Source organism: Octodon degus, unplaced genomic scaffold, assembly GCF_000260255.1.
Source record: "Octodon degus isolate 3935 unplaced genomic scaffold, OctDeg1.0 scaffold00165, whole genome shotgun sequence".
Taxonomy (NCBI): domain Eukaryota; kingdom Metazoa; phylum Chordata; class Mammalia; order Rodentia; family Octodontidae; genus Octodon; species Octodon degus.
In genome coordinates, this window is record NW_004524741.1 from 3,696,229 (window position 1) to 3,704,239 (window position 8,011).

The window sequence follows — 8,011 nt, forward strand, 5'->3', positions numbered from 1 at the left end:
CAGGAAAAGTTTATTATGGCTTATGGTTTCAGAGACATAAGTCCAAAAATCTCACCATTTACAACCTTGAGGAAGGACAGTCCCACAATATTCCTTTTCCTGTCTCTTGCTTTCATTCACCACCCCTTATTCTTGTGCCCTGCCATTTTTTACATTAGGTTTTGACTTTTGGGAGTGATCCTTCTCTTGGTCTGTGAACCTATTCCAGTTCTTTTTGAGAATCTGAATATCTGGTACTCTGGTCACACATACCCTCATTATGTTCAAACATTATGTAAAGGAAGACTTCTAAAAAAATGAGTTCATGTTTAATCTTACTGTCATCTAGTGACCCTCCCACAGTTCTACAGAAAGACATCTTGTTGAGTTTGCTAATGATGGTTTCAACAGGTTAAAGACATTTTTCTGTTCTTACTGCATGATCATGGGTAGGCATAGCAGACCTATTTTATGCCACACTGTTCGCTCAGGGTTTTTCCTATGCTTCCTGTTATGGTTTGTGTCTAGTTGTCCACCCAAAGCCTCAAGCAAGTCGTGGAATGGCTTCTAGAGTTTGTGATTAATTCATGGTCCAGTGCTGGGATTGTGGGCGTGAGTCCTACACCCAGCCTGGGGCAGATGGCCTGAATATAACCAAAGGAAGACAGACTTGCTCTCTGTTGCTGTTTTGGCCGCTACTCCTCCCATTTGCTCTTGCTGTTTTGCTGTTTTCCGCAGCCATGAACTGCTGTCCTCTGCCATGTGCCACTCTCTCTGCCTTGGAGCCAGCTGGCTGTGAACAAAACTTCCACTAACTGTGAGCTAAATAAACCTTTCCTTCCTTAATTTTGGGTGTCAGGTGTTTTGTCTTAGCAACAAGAGAAAAATAATCAAGACACTTCCCCTGCTCCTTCTCAGCTTCTTTTCCTCAGTCTCCTTTCCTTGTATCTCTATACTGAGCTAGATATCAGATTTAATTCTCTACCTTAGATCTCTTCTCTGAGCTCAAACCTTATAGCTAAAATTGAATTGTTGATATTTTGTATTTCTGCACCATAATGAAAAGTATGATCATGTGTACTTACATTTCTTTAGGTAAGAACCCTATTGGCTACCCCTGATCCCCTCACCATGAATATCCATAATAAAATCTAATCCTTTAACACACCAGACCAAATCTCATTCATATTGTGTCTCCATTAGATTTATTTTTCTGTCTGCGATGTCATAAGTGATCCACTCTAGTATCTCCCATTAAGACATTTCTTATTAGCCATCTACTTGCTGTTCCTTCTTCCTTGTCCCTCTTTCAATGCACTCTCTGGAATGATGGTTATAACTGTCTTATAAGCTATAGTAAACTGCCTGGTAAGCACAAAGTCCTGTGCTCAAATTCCAGTACTAAATAGAAAAATAATATTGCTTGCACACTAAGCATCAATAACTTACATTTGTTTATAGAATGAAATCCTAACCGCTAACATTGACTTGTTTTATTGGTGCTTACCTGTTCTTAATTTCAAGTGACTCTTCCCTATTGTTCCACAGCCACCAGCCTTTGTGCACATTCTCAGCTCTCTGAGTATTGCTTTCGCCATTCACGCATCCTCTCCTCCTTATTTGCCATGGCTCTTTTTCATCTTTCAGATATCAGATTAAATAACATAGCCTTAAAAAAGCTGTCCTATAATTGTGGCCTGCATTATCCATTTTTTAAATTTATATTACTTCCTAGCCAGTCAGCATTAATCTGTCCCTTTCCTTTGTTGGAAGGTAAGTGGCCTTGAAGGTAGACAAACTTGCTTTTGTTTGCTACAGTGGTTCAGCCTACCTGGTAGATGATTATTAATATTCATGAACAATCAATGAATATATTTTACATCAGCCAATCGGTGATTACATGTGGAGGAACTCATATAGAAAATGGCAAGTAGGATCAAGAAATTTTATCAACAGCTGTATAGCAGAGAGAATTGTCTAGTAAGATCTTGCTGAAGAAAATACCATGTAGAAACAAGAGTGGAAATAAGTACCTAAGAAGAAAACCCAGCACCATTCTGTATGGAGTTCATAATTTGATTGAAATATTAATTTAGGATATTTTCATTATATTTCATATATATTGGTAAAATAAAAGGATATTAGGGGTGAAATATCCCATTGTAGTTGATCTGTGCAGTAGAGAAATATGAAGGAAAATTTTCTGAAACAGGTGATGTAACTACATAGATAATTATACAGTTGCAAATATGGACGCATTGACTAGATATCAGATTAACTCATCAAAAAGAAGAAGGTGTAATGATACAGACAATCTTGATGAAGAATTATAATACCCTGAAATAATTACAGAAAGAATCTAGCTTTTTGTGAGATCGAAGCTTATCAACCACTTTGTGAGATTTTTATAGAATGGATCGACATCTATTCCTGATTACCATCATCCATGCCTTATTACTTTATGTTCCAAGACAGCAGAAATGTATTTCTGCATCATTTATCCCTCTCTTACATTTTTTATAGCAGGTGCCAAATAAACTTTTGTTGAATGAATAGAAACAAAATAAATGTAAAGATTATACTTGCCATCTTGGCAAAGATTAAAGTGAGTAATTGTGGGAATGTGAAAACGGTACTTCCATAAATACATGTGACTAGTTTTGGAAATGATTTTGGGCATCTATGCTTTAAAAAAGAATGGACAAACACAGATATAATTGTTTGAATTGCAATATTTTAATAATTATAGTAATGATACATAATATTCTTTTTTTCCATAATTTTATTGAGAAACAAACAACAATGAGACAGTTTCAAATCAAATTGGTAGGACAATATTCTTAATAATAACAGATAATAATAGCAGATTCATTAAGTAAATTTGGCACCATTAATGCAGTGCAAACATAAGTAAATAACAAAAATTATTTTACTGAGATATGAAGATATTGTACATATATTATAATGCAAACTGAGCTTTTTAAAAAAAACTGAGTTTAGGGCTGGGGAGAGAGCTGGACAGTCTAAGCACCTGCCTGGCAAGAGCAAGGACCCGGGTTTGATCCTGGTGCTGCAAGCCGTACCAGCCCTGAAACCCCTAGTGTGCCATGTGGGCCACTGAATCCAGGCATGGTGCCATAAGCCTGTAATCCCAGTGCTGGTTAGACTGAGAAAGGGAGGATCACTATGAGTCTGAACTGTGTAGTGAGACCCTGTATCAAATAAATACATAAATAAAAGATTTTTAAAAAGAAGAGGAGAGGGGCTGAGGAGATGGCTCAGTGGAATAAGTGCTTCCCAGGCAAGAACAAGGGCCTGAGTTAAATCCCCGAAAAAAAATAATAATAAAAAAATAAAAATAAAACGAAGAGGAAAACTGAGCTTATAGAACAGTATGTATAATGCACATAATAATATAAGAAACAACATTTAGTAATTGAAGTGGAATCTGGGGAAACAAGACCTTGTCATTTCAAGTCTCTTCCACCTAAGAATAGCACAGAAAATTAAAAAAATAAAAGTTATAATAGCATAATTTTAATTAAAATAAAATCTAGAAGGCTCTAGAAACAACATCTGACACTACAAGTATCCTACTAACAAGACCAGGAAAGTCATTAGAAACCAGCCAGACCAGTGTGCTTTCTGGGGAGCTTTTCAAAGTGGGACTTTCCTGTGTGTAAGAAATGGAAGGACATTCCAGTAATGTGGGGAAGCACGTGAATTCTTACTTCTAGGCATGCTGCTGATCTTCCAAAAACTCCAAATAACAATGAAACTTGTGCTCAACACACACACGCGCGCGCGCACACACACACACACACACACACCAGCTATGAATAAGTGTGATTACTTAGAATGTGCATTTAATAGGTTTTTATTTTTTAAGTAGGAAATAGTGGGTATGATAGGTGAACAAATAGTATAGCTTCTTTTGCATGTTTCCTATGAGCAAAGTTCATCTTGTAAGTAGATCATTGCAGAAACTACATGAGAAGATGTTTTGTTGACTGACAACTAGAAATTATTATGAAAACAGCTGTATTTCCAGAGCCAGCACAGTGGCTTTTGCAAGGTAGGTACTTTGTAAGTATCTGTGAAGGAGCACATAACTGAGAAAAGTATCAGAATGAAAATAAAATCATGTAATAACCAAATCTTCATTTCCTGAAGATATCATTCCTAGAATACACGAAGAAAACTTGCAAATAAAATAAGATTTTTAAAAATCAAGGGGCTTTATAAACTTCCAGGATGGAAACATACAAATCATTTTCTCTTTGTCAAGAAATAAAAATAAGGGTTGGCCAGATAGCTCGGTGGACTAACGTGCGCACTTAGGCAGGTGCAGTAGTCGGGGTGCGATCCTCAGCAAGCCGTGCCGGTTCCCCACCCCTGGGTGATTGAGACTGGGCATGATGGTGCACGCCTGTAATCCCAGCCCTTGGGAGCCGAAAGCAGGAGAATCACTGCGAGTCCAGTCTGTGTAGTGAGACCCTCTAGACCCTGTACTAAAATACAAAAATGAATAAATAAATAAATAAAATTTAAAAATGCATTACATTAACAGCAGAGCAATGGACTTCATACTAAATTGAGGAAAATTCTGGAAGGCATACCCTTGTTTGGGGAATATTCTGTAATAGCCATGGGATCATAGGAGATAACTGGTGATAACCAACAAATATGCAGCCCCATTTGACTATTTTATGAACTCACTAGGTTGACAAATTAGGTATACCATGCCTAATTTGTTCTTACAATTGAACATTACAATTGTAATGTTTTTACAATGCCTTTGAATTTCAGCTGAATTCTTCCTATTTTTAAGCAAAGATTTTCAGATATGTTTCTTATTGTTGAATGAGAGAAAAACATGTACTTCATAAAATAGTATTAGGTCAGTTTATATTGTTCTTCCAATATTACCTAATGTATTTGTGTGTGAACATATGTACAACTATTAACAATCTGTAAAATTTATATTAAAGCACTATTTGATCTTCCATAAGCTTTGCAGTGTTGAAAAGTTATAGAAGTGTTCATCTCTGAGTGTCACTTTCTCATTTGGAAAATAAAGACACTGAGAAAACTGGGTAAGGTTGTCATGGGATTAAAGGAAATTTGGGCCTGTGTCTTTGAAAATTATGTGAAAACACTGTTCAATTCAAATGCATTGTTATTATATTCAAGATACTAATGTCAGGGCCGGGGAGATGGCTCAGTGGAATAAGCGCTTCCCTGGCAAGCGCAAGGGCCTGAGTTCAATCCCCAGTTCTGAAAAAAAAAAAAAAAAAAAAAAGATACTAATGTCTTGTCCTAGGATACCAGCTGCAAAAAATAAGTTTGGTGAATTTTTTTTTTAGTTTTAAAGCTGGGGATACCTATACATACATATAGTTTGAAGTTTAGAATTCAGGATAGAAAATGACTGAAATTCCACAGTTGAAAAGGGTCATGAAAGGGTCTTGCAGAAAGATCCACAAAAATTATTCCCACTATTGGGTTATTCAGAGTTTGTATATCTTCTTGATTCAGTTTTGGCATTTAATATGTATCTAGAAAGCTGTCCATTTCCTCTGTGTTTTCCATCCTATGAGAGTAAAGATTTTGGAAGTAGGTATTTATGATGTTCTCAATATGTCTACGGTCTACAGTGATTTCACCTTTTTCATTGCTTATTGCATGACTTTGGTCTTTTTTCTTTCCTCTTTTTGATTAGGTTGGCTAGAGGTTTATCAATTTTATTTATTCTTTTAAAGAACCAACTTTTTCATTTATTTGTTTGTTTGTTTAGTTTAGTTTTGCATTTTAGGGAAGGGCCTACAGGTTGTTCTAGGTCTAACTACTAGATTGGACTCGTAGTGATTCTCCTGTTTTACAGTCTCCCAAATGCTGGGATTACAGGAGCATGCCACAATGCCCAGTCTCATTTGCCATCTCAGCATTTGCCATCTCCCTACCCCTACCCCTGGCCCCTGCACCTGCTTGCAGGCAGGATTCATTTAGTCTTTGTATTGTTTTCTTCATCTCAACTGAATTAATTTCTGCCCTAATCTTTATAATTTTGTGCCTTCTTCGGGCTTTGGGATTGACTTGCTCTTCTTTTTCTACGAGCTTGAGATGCAACATAAGATCATTTATTTGGGCTTGTTCTGTTTTCCTAATGTGCAAATTTACTGCTATAAATTTTCCTCTTAAGATACCTTTTATTTTATCCCACAGGTTTCAGTAAGTTATATCTGCATTTTGGTATGATTGTAAATATTTGTTAAAAGATGTAGTGTTTTTACACATTGGAGAATTATTCAGCTATTAAACAGGATAAGACTTCTGATGTAATGGTAGCATAGTAGAGCTTTCATATTTGTATACAGAAAAAGTAAATTGCCAAGGAATTCAGACCACTAAGTACTTGTAACTTGGACCAACATGAGTTTTGTCTTACCAGATCAACTGACAACAGAAAATGAAAAGTAGTATGGCACAGATCAGGCATTCTTCTGGTCATGACAGATTAGAAAACTATAATTCTTATAAGAGGACCTTCTCACATGAAGACATATACTCAGAATGAGAACTGTTCCCCAGGATAGAGATTACTTTGATTACAGCAGTTCAGACTATGAACAATCAAGAGGACATTCTTATGATGGTGGTGCAGATTCCCCAAACAGAGACTGAGAGAAATGCAGAGAAGGAGAAAGAGAGAGATGGAGAAGAAGAGGTTCCAGGAATCCCCATCTCCAGGGAGAAGAAGCCCAGATGCCTCAGCACACCAGGGTTCAGCTCAGGATGAGTCTGCTGCAAAGAGGAAGGACAAGCTAGACCAGCTCCTTACTCACATCGGTGGAGCATACATTCTTCCCGCAAAGCTCAGGATGATGCAGGAGCAGATTACAGATAAAAATGGCTTAGCATAGCAGAGGATGAGCTGGGAGGACTTAGAAAAATCAGTAAATGGTCTTATCAACAAAGTCAACATTTCCAACCTAAGTATTATCATCCAAGAGCTTCTTCAAGAAAATATAGTCAGAGGAAGAGGACTGCTACCCATCTGTTTTACAAGCATAGATTGCATCTCCAATCTTCACACATGTCTATGCAGCATTTGTGGTGATTATCAACTCAAAATTTCCACAAATTGGATAATTAATCCTCAAGAGGTTAATTCTTAATTTTAGAAAATGATATTGAAGAAATGATAAGCAACTCTGTCTGACTGCTTCAAAATTTGTAGCACATCTTATTAACTAAAATGTGGCAGGCCAGGGAGCTAGCTCAATGGCATAAGTGCCTGCCCAACAAGCACAAGGTTCCGAGTTCAATTCCCAGGACCACAAAAAATAAATAAACAATGAAATATGGCAAATGAAGTTCTATGCTTAGAGATGCTCTCTTTGCTCTTGGAAAGACCAACAGATGACAGTGTTGAAGTGGCTATTGGTTTTCTCAAAGAATGTGGCCTCAAATTAATACATGTCCTCAAGAGGATTCAACACACTCTTTGAATGCCTTCAAAACATTCTTCATGAAACTGAATTTGACAAAAATGTTCAATATATGACTGAAGTGATGTTTGCTGTATGGAAGGATGGATTCAAGGACCACCCAGTCATCTTAGAAGGACTTGACCTCATTGAAGAAGACCATCGGTTCACACATATGCTCCCCTTGGAGGATGACTACAATCCATAGAATGTTCTCACTGTGTTCAAGATGGATCCTAATTTTATGGAGAATGAAGAAAAGTATAAAGCTATTAAGAAAGAAATGCTTGAGGAAGTAGACAGTGATTCAGATACAGACCAAGAGTCAGGAAGTACTAAAGAGGAAGAAGAAGAAGAGGAAGAAGGAGAAGAAGATGAGGACAGAAAGTAACTATTCATGATAAGACAGCAATTAATCTAGCTTTATTTCATTGTACAATATATCTTGCAGGGGCTGGGGAGATGGCTCAGTAGCATAAGCTCTTCCCTGGCAAGCACAAGGGCCTGAGTTCAATCCCTGGTTCTGGGAAAAAAAAAAAAAA

The 8,011-nt window shown here is 37.0% G+C and overlaps 1 protein-coding gene and 1 pseudogene across 5 annotated transcripts in view; both read left to right on the plus strand.

Moving 5' to 3' along the window:
- Ralyl (RALY RNA binding protein like) overlaps window positions 1–8,011 on the plus strand; it is a 761,418-nt gene that overhangs the window by 469,367 nt on the left and 284,040 nt on the right. The gene's annotated exons all lie outside the window — the stretch shown is intronic.
- The window catches only part of LOC105743767, a 23,710-nt pseudogene continuing 22,147 nt past the window's right edge, over window positions 6,449–8,011 (plus strand).